This window comes from Equus przewalskii, chromosome 3 (assembly GCF_037783145.1).
Source record: "Equus przewalskii isolate Varuska chromosome 3, EquPr2, whole genome shotgun sequence".
Taxonomy (NCBI): Eukaryota; Metazoa; Chordata; class Mammalia; order Perissodactyla; family Equidae; genus Equus; species Equus przewalskii.
In genome coordinates, this window is record NC_091833.1 from 39,871,240 (window position 1) to 39,892,550 (window position 21,311).

The following is a 21,311-nucleotide window of genomic DNA, read 5'->3' on the forward strand; positions in this document are numbered from 1 at the left end:
TTTCTGACAGGCTCTACAGATATATAGGTAGAATTCACCCTCTGCTATGGTTCAATAAATATTTACTGAATGCATAAATGGATGATGAGTGAATACACAGGACAAGCAGGGGGCTGGCAAGAATGAAGTGTACTGCTCAGAGACAGACACTTCTGGCTGGACAACACACTGGTGGGAAGAAGGCAGAGGGAGACTTCCAGCAGTGGCAGCCACTGTGCTTCCAAAAAAGTTGGAGTCACCCTGAAGGACCTGCACACTAAGAGACCACCTGCAGAAATCAGCAGATTGAGGGTTCTCCCCGAGAATACTGAGTTGATTAATAGCTGGTACCAGGACTCTATCCCCAAGTTGAAGAGGCAGCTCCTACCTCTAATCTATGGCTGGTAACCCTATGGTAAATGTTAGCATCCTAGCCCTAGGATTTTCTAAGTATTTGCTTTCTTTTTTTTTTTTTAATTAATTAATTATTTTTTGAGGAAGATTAGCCCTGAGCTAACATCTGCTGCCAATCCTACTCTTTTTGCTGAGGAAGATGCCCTGAGCTAACATCCGTGCCATCTTCGTTGACTTTCTATGTGGGATGCCTACCACAGCATGGCGTGCCAAACGGTGCCATGTCCGTTCCCGGGATCCGAACCGGCGAACCCCAGGCCACTGGAGCAGAACGTGCGAACTTAACCACTGTGCCACCAGGCTGGCACCAGTGTTTGCTTTCTTTGAAGGCAATACGATTGGTCCCTGTGTGGTTATGGGCCAGAGGAGGACTCCAGGGTGTAGCCCAGGGCGACCTCTGCCCATGATGGTACCAGCATCCCTTGGGATAAGGTTCATAGCCCAGGCTGAACATCAGATGCACCTAAGGAGCTTTGCAAAAATTCCATAGACTCTGAAACAGAGCCTGCAATTTGCGCTTTAAAAAGCTTTCCCTGGTAGGTTGATGCAGAGCCAGAGTTGAGAAAAGCAGCTGTGGAGCCAGGCCTCCAGCAAAGACCTAATCTACAGCCAGAGGACATTGACTGCCCTCTGGCACCCAGCAACCAGTTCCCTTTTAGTGCTGGGTTCACACAGCGCCTGATTTTTCAGTACCTCCACGGTGGCCTCAAATGTTACAGCGCTGGAAGCAGACTCGACAGCTCAGCTGCTCATTTATGGCCAGCTGGGCATCCTTTTCTTATTTGTGGCATAATAATGTTAATAGCTAACATTAACCGAACAATTACCATGTTCTAGACTGTGCCAAGCAACGTATATGCATGTATTACAACCGTGCTGTGAAGTAGGAACTATTATTACACCTATTTTACAAATGAGAAAATTGAGGCTTAGAGAGAAGTCTTGGAGGGACTGCCTAGCTTAGAAGTGGCAGTCATGACAAGAATGAGTTGTTGGAAACCAAAGCTTGTGTTCAGCCAAACCTCCTCCAGAACACATATTTCTGTTAGCTATGATGGAGGGCCTCATGGAAGAACCTGACTGATAAATACCTGATTAAATTAAATATAAATATAGTCTACTATTCAAACAAAATCTAATGAAGTTTGGAAGCAATAATATTGGAAAGTGTAATAATTATTGTCGTGTCTAGTTCTAGCAGGAAATAAATGGTATCTTCAAGCTGAGTTACTGAAAAGAGTTTAATAGACTATTTACAAATCCGTGGACAGGATTTCTAAAAAGCAACAAGAAATAGTCTAGTACCCTGGAGCTAATAAGTCGTGGGAAAGAGGGAACATTTACTGGGAGAGAGAGAGAGAGGGAGGGAGGAAGAGAGAAAGAGAGAGAGAGAGAGCACGCTGGAGGGAGAGGGCCTCGTGACAGTGGCTGTGGCCTCTGGTAGAGGGACCCACAGGGAGGCGCCTGGGGAATAAATCCTCATCCTGTCTCTTTACCTCTTCCGCCTTCAGACCCCCTGCTTATGACACCTCTTGGCCAAAACCCAGCCTGAGGACAAGAGAGCCCACTGACTAATGTAGTCAGTTAGCCTACCCTGGGGACAGAGCAGAGTGAGAGGGGGCCTTGGAGAGTAGACAGGTGATATCCTGAAGACTTGTGTGAACTTAAAATATGTCTGTGGCTATTTGGGTTGGAAATTAAAAGTATTGCACTCCAAACTAATGATTACCAATCACAAATAAACAAAACTATCCCAGTGAGTACCTATTATGATGTGAGTTTTACTGATTAGCTTATTCAACCTTTAAAACAACCCCTTAAGACATGCCTTATTTACTGAGGTCCTGAAAAACGTACCAACGTGCTCAAGGTGTATGGCTGGTACCTGGCCAAGCTCAGACCCAAACGTCAATGTTTATGGGTTTTTTCACCATAAAACACTGAAAATGAACCAAACTGAGAATGACTAAGCAAATCATTTTATATAGAAAGACTTAGAAGGAAGAGAAGAAAAAATATAGTTAATATTTTTAAATGAATCATTAATATTTAAGTTCTTATAACATGATCATTCAAATATAAAAAAGTTTATGTTGCTGAGTTTTCTCTCATTTTTCTCTTTAAAAGAAACTATTCCAACCTAATAGTGTACCTGAAAAAGTTAATAATTTGTTTATCTTGATCAATCATTTTAGATTCACCTAATTTGTCTCGCTGATGTTCACATCTCCACTGCAGGGGATGGAGAAAGGCAGGGAACAGAATCTGCATTTACACGGTGGCTGTGTTTTAGCAGGAATTCAAGTTGGGCTTGAAGCTGGGATCCCAAAGGAAACGGAATAGGCAAAATATGGTGTGACCATGGCATGACTCAGACTACATTAAAATGACCTGATACTTTTCCGAAAGTACCAGTAGTAGAAGCCATCTGGAGCCAGCACACTTTGTAGGCGCAGTACCATCTCAATCCAGGAGCCTCAATTAGTTTGTTAGTTGGATTGACGAGCTTTCCCCTCATGTGGTTCAAAGTCAGAGTGGAAACAAGGGGACAAGTCTGGGGAGGTAGATGTAGGAAAGGCCCAAAGCCCAAAACATTTCAAAGGGGGAGCTCTACTTTGGGAACCCAGAGCTGCATGAGACAATCTAGTGGGGAGACAAGGCAAAGACTGATGAAACAGAGATTCATGACTAAATATGCATAATTACGCCTGGGACTAGCCACAGGCAAGAGGCATTCCATGGGATTGCGTGTCTTCAAGGCCAGGCTAAACTCCGGTGCCCTTGCCTTCTGAATTAATGCAACATTCTTTGTTTAATTTAACATTAGCTGCTTATATTCTTACTAAATTTTTCATGTGACTATGCCTTAAATTTTCTACCATACTGTAAATGTGTCTTTTATTTTGCACATAGTATGATATTGAGCCAGTGTTAAGAGAATGGACATCCAGATGAATAAGTGGAATGAAGGAATGATGGTGAAGAGGCTTGGCAGAGAAGGGCAGAGATGGGAGGGGTGTGAGGGAGCACCTGAGATGGTGATCACATTGCACTTCACAGCTCCTTTCGGATGACTTCTCAGTCAGACAACTCCAATTTCCTGGTTTTCTTCTTTTGTTAAAATGCATGTAACTCTTCTCTCAGAGCCTACTGACCGGAAGCAGCTCATATTCCTCAACCGCTGTCCTTCACTCCAAGACTGTCCTCTGCTGCATTCCTCTGCCATGCCAAGACTTCCCCAGGCCTCTGAGGCTTTGTTTTTCCAGCCTTAGTGGGAAATTATTCTTTATGAGATGTAATCAATAGAAACAAATGGGAAACAGGGAATAACTTCTTAGGAAATTTCTCAGTGTGTTCATTATTCCTTTTTGCAATTATTTACTGGATTGGAAAAAGTAGAATACACACTTTATTTCCAAGCAAAGCTTTTTGCACTTAAATCTCCTAAGAATAAAGTCTATGGGGGATTTGGAGCCCAGATTTGTGACTAATATAGAAGACAAGGTTAGATTCATGGTTTTTAAAATTTCTTTAGCCCTGGAAGCCTCCTCGCCTTTCCTTTCTGTTGTCCCTAAGAGGACTTAGTAAAAAACATTTGAAATCTCTGTTTCTAGACGATGGGAAGGTAGGACGCTCGACATAGTGCGGGGTAGTCGGCATTCAGGCTGAAGGAGATATTATGGAATCACTACCAGCTATTAGATTTAAGTAGTTGTCATGGTACATATTGGTGGGGATAATCTACCATTGGTTAGGAGTGTTGGTCTGGAGGAAGTTTGGATTCAAATCCCATTGCTGCCTAGCTGTGTGACATTGTATTAGTTGCTTAACCTATCAATATCTCCATTTACTCATCTGTAATATGGGGATAATAATATCAACCACTTCATAAAATCATTTTACTAGAATAAAATGGTATAACGCATATAAAGCACCTAGCACTATATCTGGCATAAGATAAACGTTCAATAAATATGAGCTAATATTTTTATAATTATATCTATTAACAGCTTGAATTGATTTTCATGCATGCACAGCACAGAAAGTCTGCTGCCCAATACCTCTTCAAACTACTGCTGACACATTTAGTCTAAGTCACCAGGAAGACACCCATAATCAAACAAAGGTTTGGGTTTATTTACATGATGCAACAAGAGAGCGCACACTGTTAAGAACCATGAGCCATTTCAATACGAGTGTTAGGAAAAACTTATTCTAAGATTTGGGCCTGTGTTAGGTGAGTCTAGGGAGGGTTTAAGGAAGGGGGGCTTTCTCTGGGCTCGATGCTGTCAGGAAGCAGAGGTAAGTCTATGATTGAGAACTTTAATAACATTTATCAAGAACAACATTATCAAGATAACACATCAAGATAACATTTATCAAGAAGGTGAGAGTAATGAACTGGGAATGAACATGTAATTGGTAAAGAAGCAGTAGTTACTCATTTTAACCAGGTGTCATAGTTATATTTGCTGTGTGACAAATCCTCCCCAAATTTAGCAGCTTACAACGACAACCATGTATTTTCTCAGACAGTTTTTGAGGGTCAGGAAGCCAGGAAAGGCTTAGCGTGGTGGTTCTGGCTCGGGCTCTCTCCTGAGGTCTCATGCAAGCCATCAGCTGCGGCTACATCCCTGAAAACTTGCTTGGGCCAATTTTCAACCTCCAATCTCACTCACATGGCTGTCGCAGGAGGCTTCAGTTCCTCTTCGTAGGGCTGGCTGTTCACAGCAATGCTTCTCCCAGTGTCAGTGATCTGAGAGAGAGAAACAGAGAGAGAGAGAGAAGAGGGGAAGAGAGAGAAAGAGCATGGAAGGAATAAGTTCCGATGACTTTTATGATCTAGTCTCAGAGCTGCACATCATCACCTCTGTCTTATTCTGTTCATTAGAATTAGAACTCAGTAGAATCAAGGCACTAAGTCCAGCACGTGCAAGGAGAGGGGAAGCTCTACCTCCTCAAGAGAAGACTATTTGAAAATTTGTGAATGTATTTTTTAAATCACCACACTAGGTAAGTAGGATGTTTGGTCATTTTTGTGATTTGGACAATGTTCTTGGTGTGTGTGTGACGCATGGGTGGTGTGTGTGTATGTATGTGGGTAGTCTGTGTGTTTGTAGAGTGTGTAGGGGTGTGTGTGTTGCTTGTGTTGCATGTGTGTGCTCTGTGTGGTGTATGTGGTGTGTGTGTGCTCAGACATGATTATAGAATGGCTATGCTTTGTTGGCCATGTTTTATCTTTGATTTTTTAAAAAATTAGGATTGCTTAGCTGAGAAAAAAGACTACTGAGAATCTATCATATGCGAATAGATTATATATATTGGAATAGAAACTACCTCATATTAATTTTAGTACTTGACCCCACCACCAATATCCCAGCACCTATGCCCATACTAGAAACTAATAAAACCTTGCTGAAAGAATGGAAGATCCTTTGAGTGACTGAATAAATTAGTAGGCATTTACACTGGTGACATTTGTGACTTTTAGAAGACCTGGTTGAACTGAGTTTCCCAGACCCGGATTTGATTCAGTTCTTCCCTTTCTCATGTGCCCAGTGAAGCCTTCTTGATCCTATTGTGACCAACACGAGAGAACTAGTCAAGCTGTTACTCACATTACTTGCTCCCTCCAGCAGCTGGAGGAGAGTTCTTCCCTCATCAGGACTTGGCTCTTTTCCAGTGCTTGTTTGATTTGCTCTTTGTTGAACAGAGCTCCTGTGTAAGTTTGGCAAGAAAAGTCTCCCAGCAGGTGCTAACATGAGGTCTTAGGATGCCATCTCAGGATAATCCCCATCCTGAGGCCTAGGATACCTAAAGCAAAACACCACTTCATAAAAATGATTTTTTTTTTTTTAAAGATTGGCACCTGAGGTAACAACTGTTGCCAATCTTTTTTTTTTCTTCTGCTTTATCTCCCCAAACGCCCCCGTACGTAGTTGCATATCTTAGTTGTGGCTCCTTCTAGTTGTGGGATGTGGGACGCTGCCTCAACGTGACCTGATGAGCAGTGCCATGTCCCCGCCCAGGATCCAAACCCTGGGCCACCGCAGCAGAGCATGTGAACTTAACCACTTGGCCACAGGGCCGGCCCCATAAAAATGTTTTTAAAAACATGTTTGGTTAACAGGTTATCCATGAATTAAAATTTGTAAGCATTATATTTAAAACTGGCTGATAAAATTTACTTTAATGCATTAGTTTAACTTTAGGTATCAGCATTGTCTTTGCAGTATATGAAGGTAGTCAGCTCCTGGCTATGTACTTAAATGGATTTGAGAGTGAGTGTTGCCTGGGGTGCTCCCAGCCCCTGGATCTGTCTAGTGGGTCATCCCTGAAGTACTGGTGTTACTGAACCAGGTTCGTTTTTGCCTGCTGCTCAGAAAGCCAAACACCAAGATGGCGAGATTGCTGCAGAGGGAGAATTTAATCACAAGGAAGGAAAAGCATGAGCTTCAAATTCACTTCCCTGAAAACAGGGACTCAGGGCTATTTATGGGATAGGGGCAAGGTAGTCTGAGATGCGGAGGTAGGTGATAGGTGGTGAGGAGAGGTGAGGTAATTGATGATGTATGCAAGCATAGTCACATTCCACGCCTCTTCATAGGACCCATGTCCACAAAATGGTGGCATTAACATGATCTAAGGGTGGAGTTTTTAGCCTCTTGATGTCAAAAGGTCACCTATCGGACATCTTTGTGGGCCCAGTTGATGAGCTGGTGTTCTCAACTGGCCTGAAGTGGACAAGGAGTTCTAATTCCTGAAAAACAGTTCACACACCCATTACCATGGTGACCCAGGCTCCAGGGAGATGTTATCTATAGGAGCCTAGTGAGAGTCAGACAGCATACTGACTAAGCAGCACAGTTAACAAAGGGTGGGTTAAACAGCTAAAAGCTATAATCGGTAATTGCAAAAAGGAAAAGAAACTTTTGTTCCTAGCTACTTAATCATCAATGGCTAACTCTCTGCCAGTTTAAATCCCCCATATTCTTTGGTCATTCCTCATTCTTGAGGGATTTGGGGCGACGACCGATCTAGCTACTTCCTGCTGAATCGGGGTGTGGATCTGGGTTAGAGGAATGAAACTGTTTAGTGCTCATTTGGAAATATTCTGTTGTTCCTGGCTTCATATTGACATTTTTGTATTCCTAGAATTTTGTATCTTGCTCAACATCTAAACCATCTAAAAAGCACATTTTATAGTCAAATGTCCAACCTGAAGGATAAGAAGTATAGACAACCCAAATTTTAACAGTCCCTGAAAAATAGACCTAATCCCAGTGGGGCCTCCATCTGATCTCCAGGTGGGGCAGACATCTGGTCTCAGTGCCTGATAGTCTTTTGTTTTGCCTGGTATGCATCAGAGACCAGAACAACAACGTATACCCTGATCTTTCAGTGTCATTGGTGATGGCCATCAGTACAGACTCTCTGGCTGGGGGTCATCACATTCCTAAAGAACTCAGAAGAAAAGTTACCAACTTAAAGCAGCTGGGAGGGTCCATAAAATCTACAGAGCATGTCTGGGTCAGTTAATCAGAGGGCATTCAAAGTTGCAATATGATTTCTTTTCTACAATATGGCTTCCCTTATGTCAACCTTGTGTTGACTGATATCAATCCTCCCTTTTGTTATTCATCCTCAATCTTGAGAGATTGTACTGTTGATGAGGGGCATAAGTTTTCTCATCTCATTGAACCAGTCTCTTAGTAAGACGGGGATGCAGGTGGGCTCCCAAAGTTCAGCCAGAAAATTACAAACCTTTCTGAGCCCAGGTGGCAGTCAGTCAAAAAGATTTCTATGTGTCAAAGTCAAAGCATCTTTTGCAGTTTGAAATGTCTGTGATGATATCCTCAGGTGTTCAGGTATCTTACACAGCAAGAGACACGAATCTCTCTTAAGTTTATATCAAGGTGTCCAGCTTCAGTTTGCAAGGCTTCAGGAAAAAGGGCAGGTTCAGTTCTCAATGATTCCAAATGAAAATGATGGGAAAAAATTGAAAACATTAGTTTGGAGATTTGTAGCCAGATATTTCAAGAAAGTAGAAGAATTTAGGATCCAGTCCAGTTAACAGATATAAAATAAAAACCTCAAAGACAATTATCATAACTAGAACATAATATCCATGAATGTGTACTATAGTTTTTATTGAAACATAGTTTTTCTCTCTAAAATCACCTCCACTTTTACCAAAGATAGCCAAATGAAGACTAACTGGTTTGCAAAATAAGTTTAGTTTCAATAAACTTGTCTCAATTATTTACATAAGTACAGCAAGAATAGCAATTTATCATACAAGTTCTTTCAAGTACAGCAAGAATAGCAATTTATCATACAAGTTCTTTCAAATCTGCTTTGCTGGATCTTTTTTTTTTTTTTTTTTTAAAGATTGGCACCTGGGCTAACAACTGTTGCCAATCTTTTTTTATTTTTTCTTCTTTCTGCTTTATCTCCCCAAACGCCCCCGTACACAGTTGTATATCTTAGTTGTGGGTCCTTCTAGTTGTGGGATGTGGGACGCTGCCTCAGCGTGGCCTGATGAGCAGTGCCATGTCCCCGCCCAGGATCTGAACCCTGGGCCGCCGCAGTGGAGCACACGAACTTAACCACTCGGCCATGGAGCCGGCCCCTGAAACTTTTTATGAAGAATATTAGATTGAACTTTAAAGGCCTCTCCAGGCCAGGAAAGCCAAGCCAAAGACACCAGATTTCGCCTGTAATACTTACAGATTTGGATGGATTCCTCTCTTCTAGAGGTCCCCCAAAATATTTCAAGTTTCCAGCCACCTGCCAGATAAGAGGCCTTCGTTCCTTACCCATAAGTTTGCTAGGAAACAAGGTACCAGGCCAATATTTCCAAATGGCTTTATTCCATAAAGTCCAATCTTTATCTCTCAAAAGCTGTCTGGTCATATCTGAGTCTATCTCTGTTTCTCTCAAATATGACATTCCAGCCAAAGCTTTGGTGAGATAACCAATGTTTTCAGTTGTGTCCTGTTAGAAGGAGAACAGATTCTTATTGAACTTATGCAAAGAACTATATTGCCATGAAAACAATACTCACTCATTAATAGTTTCCAAATCCTGGAGGGATCAGGTAGGGAGAAAAAAAATGATTCAAATCTGCTTAAAGTATAATTCATCAAATTGATTAATTCAATTAAAGTATAGTTCAATTAAAGTATAAATTCATTCATTTAAAAATTTACTTTTTTAAAAAGTAAAAATTCATTCAATTAAAGTATAATTCATCAAATTGATATGTCATAGTTAGTATGGGAGAAAAAGAGAAAAAACTTCCTTAAATCTGGAAACAAAACAGAACATCAAAAAATCAGCAATATCTCAAATGAAAAGTCATATAAATCATAGTCATTCAGTCCTGTGTAATCGATTCTTGATCTTAATCTTCTGTTGGCAATTTTATGAGGTCATCAGTTTCTCTGTTAATTCTTACCCAGTTCAGTTTTATAATCAGAAATTTTATCAGAAGGCTGTATTCTAGAGTAAGTATCAGGGTCCTTTCCATGAATCTTTCTGAAGCTGAGACATATTTGCAAAAGCATCAGAGTAAAACAGCAACTATCTGCAAATGACAAAAGACTAAAAAGGGCAATTGACAAACTTAGCTATTTCTGTGACATTAAACACTTCAAGATAACTGGAATTATGGCTAACAACCAGGACAGATCAAAATTTTAGGAATTTTATATAATTTAAAAAACATTTATATCAATAACATTTATCCACATAATACCACCTAAGAAAGCTTATCATCACTTATTTGACAATGCTTCTCATGTAATTTAACATACCAAATAAGCCTAATAAGCTTCCTCCTTATAGGAAGAGAAAGCAAATCTCTTTGAGAAGTCTCAGGGGCCCTCTGAAAATCCACAGAGAAATTCTCTTCCTCCTTCCAGGCCAAAACAAAGTCTTTATTCAGGATTTGAATATTTTGGTGGGATGGGGAGCTTGTCAAAAATAGCAAAAGGTTTTAAAACACTTGTTCAAATAGGAAACAACATTCACTCTATTTAATCAAATTGACAACAGAAACAGTCAAAGGCAAACGGTTAGTCAAAAAAATCTTAATAGAAAGACCTCACTCTTTCTGAACATAGGAAATTATTTTAACAAAACAGATTTTCTGTCTTTTAGGTAGACTTACAGAAAAATAAAGAAAAAACCTTTGTAACCTCTTTATCAAGAGAAGACCAAAAGTTCAAGAAAATTATCCTTTTGAGAGAGAACACCAAATTTTAAGTTTTGGAGCAGCTCATTTATTTTTACATTACAACTCATTTACTTAATTGGATTTACTTTAATCTTAGACAGCTTGACCAGGCATAAAACTCTTTTCAGAATTTCTCTTTCACAAACCTCCTATAACTTTCTTTTTACATTCAGAATTCATCCCATGTTTCCTTTGCTTTTTCTAGTACTTTAGGACAAATTTATCTTTCTTAACCCAACAAACAAAAAATATTTCCATTCTTTACATCTTCTTTGCTGAAAACATACATTTTACTTTCCTTAGATACAAAGATGTTTGCCTTATTAACTTTTAGTAGCTTTAATTACATATATTAATTAGAATTTTTAACCCTTACAGACTCTAGTGGGATAGCTGGGTCATATGGTAGGTCTATTTTTAGTTTTTTGAGGACTCTCCATACTGTTTTCCATAGTGGTTGCACCAGTTTGCATTCTCACTAGCAGTGTGTGAGGGTTCCCTTCTCTCCACATCCTCTCCAACATTTGTTATTTTCAGCCTTCATGATTATAGCTATTTTAGCAGGCATAAGGTGGTATCTTAGGGTAGTTTTGATTTGTATTTCCCTAATGGTTAATGATGTTGAACATCTTTTCATGTACCTATTGGCCATTTGTATATCTTCTTTGGAAAAATGTCTGTTCATCTTCTCTGCCCACGTTTTGATCAGGTTGTTTGCTTTTTTATTGTTCATTTGCGTGAGTTCCTTTTATATTATGGAGATTAACCCCTTGTCAGACATATAATTTGCAAATACTTTCTCCCAGTCACTGGGCTGTCTTTCCATTTTGTTCATACCTTTGTGGTCAGAAAAGATGCATGGCATTATTTCAATCTTCTTAAATTTATTGAGACTTGTTTTGTGGCCTAATATGTGATCAATCCTGGAGAATGTTCTGTGTGCAGTTGAAAAGAATGTGTATTCTGTGGTTTTTGGATGGAATGTTCTGTATATATCTGCTAAGTCCATCTGGTCTAATGTGTCCTTTAACGCCAGTGTTTCCTTATTGATCTTCTGTCTGGATGATCTATCCATTGGTGTAAGTGGAGTGTTAAAGTCCCATACTATTATTGTCTTACTGTCTATTTTGTCTGATATAAGCATTGCTACACCAGCTTTCTTTTCATTTCTATTTGTATGGACTAACTGTTTCTATCCCTTCACTTTCAGTTTGTGAGTGTCTTTATGTCTGAAGTGTGTTTCTTGTAGGCAGCTTATATATGGGTCTTATTTTTTTTATCCATTCAGCCACCCTATATCTTTTTCCTGGAGCATTTAGTCCATTGACATTTAAAGCAACTACTGTTAAGTATGTACTTATTGCCATTTTGTTACTTTTTTCTGTATGTTTTTGTATTTCTTCTCTGTTCTTTTCTTCTCTCTCTCTCTTACCTTCTGATTTGATGGCTTTCTTTAGTGTTATGTTTAGGTTCCTTTCTCTTTATTTTTTGAGTATTTATTATAGGTTTTTGGTTTGTGGTTACCAAAAGATTCATATATAATAACTTATGTAAATAGCAAAATATTAAGAGGATGGTCTCTTAAGGTCCACACTTTTACTCCCCCTCCACACATTTTATGTTTTTGATATCATATTTTAACATTTTATTTTTAAGTATCCCTTAACCTCTCATCACAGATATAGATGATCTTAGTACTTTTGTCTTTTGACCTTCATACTATCTTTGTATGTGGTTAATCTGCTACCTTTCCTGTATATTTGCCTTTACCAGTGATATATTTTTTACCAATTATCAGTTCTTACATTTCACATCTTAGATGATGCTAAGGTTAGTTTAACCTCTCCAACAATGCAAGAGTTTGCTGTGTGTTGTTACTTGCCAGTGGGTCTACCCTTCTAATGATAAGCAGCTCAGAAAATTCATGTTAACCCATTTAATATTGGAAATGTCTTCCTTAAACTGAGACCAAATTAGTCTTAAGAATTTCACTCATGTTTCAACTTCCATGCTGTAGAAAACACAAAGCAGTTCTTTTCCCCTCCCACAGAGGCCCAGAAGAACCTCTTCTTCTTCCCAGACAAAAGCTTGCCAACGCAAAACTGGTTAAAGCAAAACTGTGAGAGTTGAGGAGGGGAGGGGACTGATGAGCCTACTCTCATGCCAGCCCAGCACCTAACACACTGCTGCAGCCCTGGGTACTTCTAAGAGTTCCTTTTGAATATGGGATGGACCTCTGCAATGGAGAAGAGGTGTGCAGCCACTTCTGGTGCACGTTCGAGAATCCTACTCCATGTTTTACAGAGACGAGCCCTGAGGGGAACCTGGAAACAGAAGCAAAGAAAGAACAGATTACCAGCTTCACTCAATGACATTCAGTGCCTCCCAGAGCTGTGTCTGTCTTCTTCCCAAGGCCATGCCTCCAGCCTTCCAGTTCTTAGCCATGCTCCCTTGGCAGTTGCTGTGATTGTTTGTGGCCTGACCTTCCTGTAAGAAACGATCCCTAGGCTCCTGTCTGTAAATAACAGCCAGGCCTTGGTGCCTCGGAGTTATTTTCAAATTGTTCTCAGCTAGATACATGGCAAAACTGATTTCTTTGTGCTTTTTTAAAAAAAAAATTGTATTTATTTTTTTCTATAATTCCTGACCTCCTCAAATGGAAAGTCTCAGCAGCCAGCACACTCTGTTGAAAGCTGAACGCAGTGGAGAGTTCACACTTAGCAGAGGTGAAAGCCCATGCCTTATTACAAAAATTCAGCTTTGGGTTCTTTTCTTGGACAGGGTTTGCATGCAGAAGAAAACTTTCTGAAACTTCCAAGCACAATTTCACACAACAGTTTTGAAAGCTGGCACAGTGTGCCTGAAAAAGGATTAGCAAAATATTCATTGTCAAGGCAGAGCTTCCGAAAGCCCACTCCAGCTCTGCTTTCCTGCATGGTTTCATCCTCACCTGGCTTGGCATAGCTGAAGGATTAATGGATGAGTCCCAGTTTGCATTTGGCTCTTTGACTTACCATCTGAGTATGCAGTGTTGGAGAGAGAAAATTTTAGGAACAAAGGCCAGAATAAAACCACACCCTTAAGTTTCACTGTTTGCTAAGGCAGAGTAAAAGTCAGTAGCATTCATTGTGATTCTGGATGTCTAGTAGTTGTACGCGATTCAGTGTTAAAATTGCATAATGATTTCTGCTATTAAGAATGATTCAGCAGGGCCTGGCCCTGTGGCCGAGTGGTTAAGTTCGCGCGCTCCGCTGCAAGCGGCCCAGTGTTTCGTTGGTTCGAATCCTGGGCGCGGACATAGCACTGCTCATCAAACCACGCTGAGGCAGCGTCCCACATGCCACAACTAGAAGGACCCACAACGAAGAATATACAACTATGTACTGGGGGGCTTTGGGGAGAAAAAGGAAAAAATAAAATCTTTAAAAAAAAAAAAAAGAATGATTCAGCAATAAACTGAGGTCCATTTCCCTGTGCACATAAAGGCCCTTTTCTTACTCTCTTAATGTTAGGGATATCATTTATTACATTTTTCATTTACTGTTTGACAGTTTAATAAGCACCTCCGCACACGTTACCTCACTTATGCTGGACCACAAGCCCTGAGTAGGTGTAATTTCCTCTCATTGCTAAGGTTGGAGCGTTCATTGTCTTGCCTCAAGCACTTACGAGTCACCGTGGGAACTGATGTTGAACCTAGTTCTCTTGACTTCAGTGACTATTTTCACTGCCCAACTGTGATTATGAAACTGCAGTGATCAGAGTCCTGGCCAAGGGCCATGACACAGGCTGTTACTGAGGGTGAAAGATCAGGGCTATGAGAGAGGCGGGCTGACAGCCCAAAGCTAAGACGACCCTGTACACCACACACACTCACAGGCTCTATGGCAATGCAGTGTGTGCATACAGTGACCAGTTTATCTCCATTTGCCTGGGACTCTCCTGATTTTAGTTGAAAATCCTGTGTCTTGAAATAGTAAGATCCAGGTTTTGCCCTTCAATCCTGGGAAAACCAGGATGGTTGATCACCCCATGTGTGTATCATATTTTGCCTCTGGTTCCACCTGAATTTCTGGTAGCCCCTCCAGTTCAGAAGATTCTTATCCCCAAACTCTTAGGAAATTCTGGGGGCTTCTGGGACCCTATGTTGATCTCCACAAGACAGTTTTTACTGAGCCTGGACTCCAGGTCATTTTGTCCCAGGTGGTTACATTTTAAATATTTAAAAAATCCAAACCCTTGGTTACCAATGGGAACCAAGTTAATGATAAGGATATTTGATACTGATTATGAACCAGGCACTATAGGAAGTGCTTTACTATTCTCACCACTAACACTCAGGACATCCATGCAATGTGGTTACTATTATTCTCATTTTATGAATATGGAAGCTGAGGTCACATCTATTCAAGCAAGTCTCCAGGCCCTGAACCAGGTATATTTGACTCCAAAGCCCATACTCCTGCAGCACCCTTCTCAAAGTCCTTCTAAGTGCCCTGGACCCTGTCCTGAGCACACTAGAGCTGCATGGTACTCTGAGATGAGCACCTTTCTTTAGAGGCTCTTGTAAACTTTTGAAGTAGAACCAGGCTCACAGCACTTAGGAGATTCAGTAACCTGAAAGAGTCAGACTATTTATCTGAAGGCATGAGATGCTGTTATTTACAGCAGAGTGAGCTGAACATCAGTTGGAAAAAGTCTCTGTTTACTGAAATGTAGAACCAAGAGAAAGGATGAGCACTGCTGGAAAAATAAACAGAACATTTCTGCATCCTCATTATCATGACCCAATAGTGTGGGACTGATATTTAGAACTTCGAGTACAGTAAAGTAATTAAATACTTGGGATATTTCTCAAGGAATTAAATGCCTGTTGAGCAAACATACACTGGGGAGGCAACCCTGGGGAGGGTGTTTCAGAGAGTGTCAACAGAAAATAAGATAAAACATCACATGGAAAATTTTTTGGTAAGACATTGGGAGAAAATGGAGAAATGTGGTTTATATTGACAAGATTAATAATTTGATTTCTGGATAGCTGGGCATGTGGTCTTGTAAGCAAAGTGTTTCCATAAGGAGACTTTCAATAGTCTCACTTGCCTGAGTTGCATTCACCTCTGTAATGAGGTGGGAGACCAGGGTCTCATTCCCAGCTGTTGGAAAAAATTTTCCTGCTATTGACATTGAAAAAATGCTAATTCTGGAATGCAAAGTAGACAAAAAAATACCGTGCCTTTAAAGTTTCTTAAGGACATAGTTTTCATTGAAATATAAATTTGAAAAACCTTTAAAAACAAGAATACATTGTAGATGAAATATGTTTATTCTTTAAAAAAATAGTTGGCATTAATTTAGAAATAGCTTTGGCATTTTTTTTTCATTTGCAAGCTGTCAAGTGGTCAGTCTAATTCCTTGCTTTAAATGGGTACACAATTGTTTATAGTATTAGGTGCTTTTGTCCCTGGCAGGACATTTGTCCAAAATGTCCATGGAGACATTTGATCTACACCAAAAAAGTCCACGATATTTTGTCCTGTTCAAAATGTCCATTGAGACATTTGGTCCACACCAGAAGGTCCTTGATATTTGGCCCATGATTCCTTAAATAATACATTTAATTTCATTAAAATTTTATTTAAATTATTTTTATGGTAATTCATGAAGACTTTTGGATTTCACATCTATTCTTGTTCTTCCTCATCATGAAGTTTGGCAGGGTTACTCTTAAGTCAATGAGCAATTGCTCTCAGGTATATATTGATCCGATTATTGGCTTTAAATACATTATATCTGTTAACAATTTCTGTTATATAAATTTGATTTTGTTGGTATCATTGTGAAGTTGGTGGTCATATTTGAGTGTGAGCACCAAGAACTTGGGTGAAAACCTGTTCATTGCTTTGCTGTTCATCTTTTAACACTTCAATAAATCTCCAGTTGAAGGATGAGGCACTATCATCAGCTTTTGAAATGCGCTATGCTAGCCTTCCATTGCATTATTTGTCCTGTGATGGCTGTTCAGTACTGACATATAAACATTCCAAGTTTCTGGGGGAAATCTTGCAGCTTCCGGTCTTCTTCTGCCTCTGCCATGCCTTCCATGGACGTATACTCTCTCAATATAATCCATTAGGTCATCTAAATTTTCTTCTGCATTCTCCACAATGTATTCAAAAGTTTCATTTACATCTTCCAGAGGCACAAATGGAAGTCCAAACAACATGGATGCATACTTATGAGTGCTACTTTTCATGGTCATATACTCATCTGTTAGACTCAAACAAGATATTTTTTGCCACAGTGATTGCGAAAAGTGGAACAAGCATCCTTTTACTTGTGCGTTTGGTAGGAGTGGTCAAATAGTATTTATATTTGCAGTCTCGAAATTCATCCTGCAAAATGAAGTGTTAGTGTCAAGATTTCTTTCCTGTGTAAATGCAAGTACTTGTCTGTAAGCATCTTCTTACCTTTTCATTGTTAGTGAATAAATCAATGTCATAGTATAACCTAATACTATATCATGCATGGTAAATACTGAGTGAACTGTGTTGGTACCATCTTGAAGGTGCCATCACTGAATGATGTGGTACTGGCACTTAAATATTGAATACTGTCAAGTTGTTTAAATAAGAATTCTTTTGTCATCCTGAGCACAGGAATCATGCATATGAAATGGTTCTCCTTGTCTGGTCACTTTATACTTCTCTGTAATTTCAATTCCATGACATAGAGTTGGGTTTGGAGGTCGATGTCTGTTTTGTATTCTATTTATTTGCCTCTTTAATGAGTTTCTTTCTGGTAGCATTAACAGAACGTCTTCATCATGAATATTGCAGAGAGTTCTTTGAAGCACCTGTGATGATAATTGCATTTGGTTCTCCTTCTGTGTGTCATTTTCACCTAGTCAGGGTTTTCCTTGCTTCCCTTTCAACACCAACATCGTGCTGATGTTGTTTTGTCCCATCTTGAATGATTATAATGTTATCCAAATCCTAACTAGCTGCAAAATTGGCATTGAACATTCTCCTCTCTTCACAATGCCATACCTTTTACTTCTTTCTCTGTTAAAGGATTTGAAATGGTAACAAAAATCATTATAATATCGCATTGGCTTTTCCTTTTGTGAGTATACTACTTCTGCCGTATTCTGCTGAGAATTTTCAAATAAAGATGTCATATTGCCAAATAACAGAAGGGTTATCTTTTTTCTTTTGAAGCCATCTGGACCAACGGTTGCTTGTTTACTGATAATGGAACCCTTACTAATGCCTTACGGGTTTGACAGCTGGTTCAGCCAGCTGGATCAGCTAGTAGATAGGCACCAGCCAAGAGCACAGTGGTCCATGCCAATTGCCAGGTAAGTGTAGGAGTCATACCCACTAAAATCTCTCCAAACAGCTGCAGAAGCTTCTTGCAGTCTACCACAATCATATCTCTATAGGACATCAATTCAAGGGAAACATCATCTATTAACCCTGGGTGATGGGATAGTTGTAGGAGCTAATTAGATGTCTGGCATCCCACTCATGGCTCTATTACACCCGACCACTGTGTGGTGGGAGAGCCACGCCCATTCTCACTGCTCCTGAAAAATCAAGACACTGTACAGTGTTTACATCGACATGCTCACTGACCATTCTACACAGCGCTTGACCAAGCTCCTCCTTTCAAACTCCACTCTTATTGAGGGACCCAGCCATATCCAATCAAATTCCCATGCATTGCAAAAGCCCATCCTCAACTTTTCGTCCTCTGTGCATTTCTCTAACTGTAGGATTTTTTTTTTTACATTTTTTTTTTGGTTTATTTTTTTTTAAATTTTTTATTGAGTTAATGATAGGTTACAATCTTGTGAAATTTCAGTTGTACATTATTGTCTGTCAGTCGTGTTGTAGGTGCACCCCTTCACCCTTTGTGCCTACCTCTCACCCCCCCTTTCCCCTGGTAGCCACTAATCTGTTCTCTTTGTCCACATGTTTAAATTCCGTATGAGTGGAGTCATACAGAGATTGTCCTTCTCTATCTGGCTTATTTCACTTAACATAATTCCCTCAAGGTCCATCCATGTTGTTGCAAATGGGACGATTTTGTTCTGTTTTATGGCTGAGTAGTATTCCATTGTATATATAAACCACATGTTTTTTTATCCAAAAATCTGTTGATGGGCACTTAGGTTGCTTCCACGTCTTGGCTACTGTAAATAATGCTGCAATGAACATTGGGGTGCATGGGACTTTTGGAATTGCTGACTTCAAGCTCTTTGGGTAGATACCCAGTAGTGGGATAGCTGGATTGTATGGTAGTTCTATTTTTAATTTCTTGAGGAATCTCCATACTGTTTTCCATAGTGGCTGCACCAGTTTGCATTCCCACCAGCAGTGTATGAGGGTTCCTTTTTCTCCACAACCTCTCCAACATTTGTTACTATTTGTTTTAGTTATTTTTGTCATTCTAACGGGTGTAAGGTGATATCTTAGTGTAGTTTTGATTTGCATTTCCCTGATGATCAGTGATGAGGAACATCTTTTCATGTGCCTATTGGCCATCCATATATCTTCTTGGGAGAAATGTCTGTTCATGTCTCCTACCCATTTTTTGATCAGGTTATTTAATTTTTTGTTGTTGAGTTGTGTGAGTTCTTTATATATCATGGATATTAAGCCTTTGTCAGATGTATTACTTGCAAATATTTTTTACCAGTTAGTGGGTTGTTTTTTTGTTTCAATCCTGTTTTCCCTTGCCTTGAAGAAGCTCTTTAATCTGATGAAGTCCCATTTGTTTATTCTTTCTATTGTTTCCCTTGTCTGAGAAGACATGTTGTCCAAAAAGATCCTTTTAATACTGATGTGAAAGAGTGCACTGCCTACGTTTTCTTCCAGAAGCCTTATGGTTTCAGGTCTCACCTTTAGGTCTTTAATCCATTTTGAGTTTATTTTGGTGAATGGTGAAAAAGAATGGTCCATTTTCATTCTTTTACATGTGGCTTTCCAGTTTTCCCAGCACCATTTGTTGAAAAGACTTTCTTTTCTCCATTGTATGCCCTCAGTTCCTTTGTCAAAGATAAGCTGTCCATAGATGTGTGGTTTTATTTCTGGGCTTTCAATTCTGTTCCATTGATCTGTGCACCTGTGTTTGTACCAGTACCATGCTGTTTTGATTACTGTAGCTTTGTAGTATGTTTTGAAGTCAGGGATTGTGATGCCTCCCGTTTTGTTCTTTTTTCTCAGGATTGCTTTAGCAATTCGGGGTCTTTTGTTGCCCCATATGAATTTTAGGATTCTTTGTTCTAATTCTGTAAAGAATGTCATTGGGATTCTGATTGGGATGGCGTTGAGTCTGTAGATTGCTTTAGGTAGAACGGACATTTTAACTATGTTTATTCTTCCAATCCATGTACATGGAATGTCTTTCCATCTCCTTATGTCGTCATCCAATTCTCTCAGAAAGGCCTTGTAATTTTCGTTATATAGGTCCTTCACTTCCTTAGTTAAATTTACCCCAAGGTATTTTATTCTTTTTGTTGCGATTGTGAATGGTATTGTGTTCTTCAGTTCTTTTTCTGTTGGTTCCTTACTGGAGTATAGAAATGCTACTGATTTATGCAAATTGATTTTATACCCTGCAACTTTGCTGTAGTTGTTGATTACTTCTAACAGCTTTCCAATGGATTCTTTGGGGTTTTCTATATATAAGATCATGTCGTCTGCAAACAGCGAGAGTTTCTCTTCTTCCCTCCCTATTTGGATTCCTTTTATTCTTTTTTCTTGCCTGATTGCTCTGGCCAGGACCTCCAGTACTATGTTAAATAAGAGTGGTGATAGAGGGCATCCTTGTCTCGTTCCTGTTTTCAGGGGGATGGCGTTCAGTTTTTGCCCATTGAATATGATGTTGGCTATGGGTTTGTCGTATATGGCCTTTATTATGTTGAGGTAGTTTCCTTCTAGGCCCATTTTGTTCAGAGTTTTTATCATAAATGGCTGTTGGATCTTGTCAAATGCCTTCTCTGCATCTATTGAGATGATCATGTGGTTTTTATTCCTCAGTTTGTTGATGTGGTGTATCACGTTGATTGATTTGCAGATGTTGAACCGTCCCTGTGTCCCTGGTATGAATCCCACCTGATCATGATGTATGATTCTTTTGATGAATTGCTGAATTCTGGTTGCCAAAATTTTGTTTAGAATTTTTGCATCTATGTTCATCAGTGATATTGGCCTGTAGTTCTCTTTTTTCATGGTGTCCTTGTCAGGTTTTGGTATCAGCGTGATGTTGGCCTCATAGAATGTGTTAGGAAGTGTTCCATCTTCCCTAATTTTTTGGAATAGCTTGAAAAGGATAGGTATTAAATCCTCTCTGAAAGTTTGGTAGAATTCCCCAGGAAAGCCGTCTGGTCCTGGGGTTTTATTCTTTGGGATGTTTTTGATTGCTATTTCAATCTCTTTCCTTGTGATTGGTCTGTTCAAATTGTCTGCCTCTTCTTGAGTGAGCTTTGGGAGATTGTAGGAGTCCAAGAATTTATCCATTTCCTCTAGGTTATCCATTCTCTTGGCGTATAGTTTTTTGTAGTATTCTCTTATAATCTGTTGTATTTCTGCAGAGTCTGTTGTTATTTCTCCTCTTTATTTCTGATTTTGTTTATTTGAGCTTTCTCCCTTTTTTTCTTTGTAAGTCTGGCTAG

The 21,311-nt window shown here is 39.6% G+C and overlaps 1 pseudogene; it reads left to right on the plus strand.

Moving 5' to 3' along the window:
- The first annotated feature begins 7,806 nt into the window (after window positions 1-7,806).
- The window catches only part of LOC139082618 (all-trans-retinol dehydrogenase [NAD(+)] ADH7-like), a 31,397-nt pseudogene continuing 17,892 nt past the window's right edge, over window positions 7,807-21,311 (plus strand).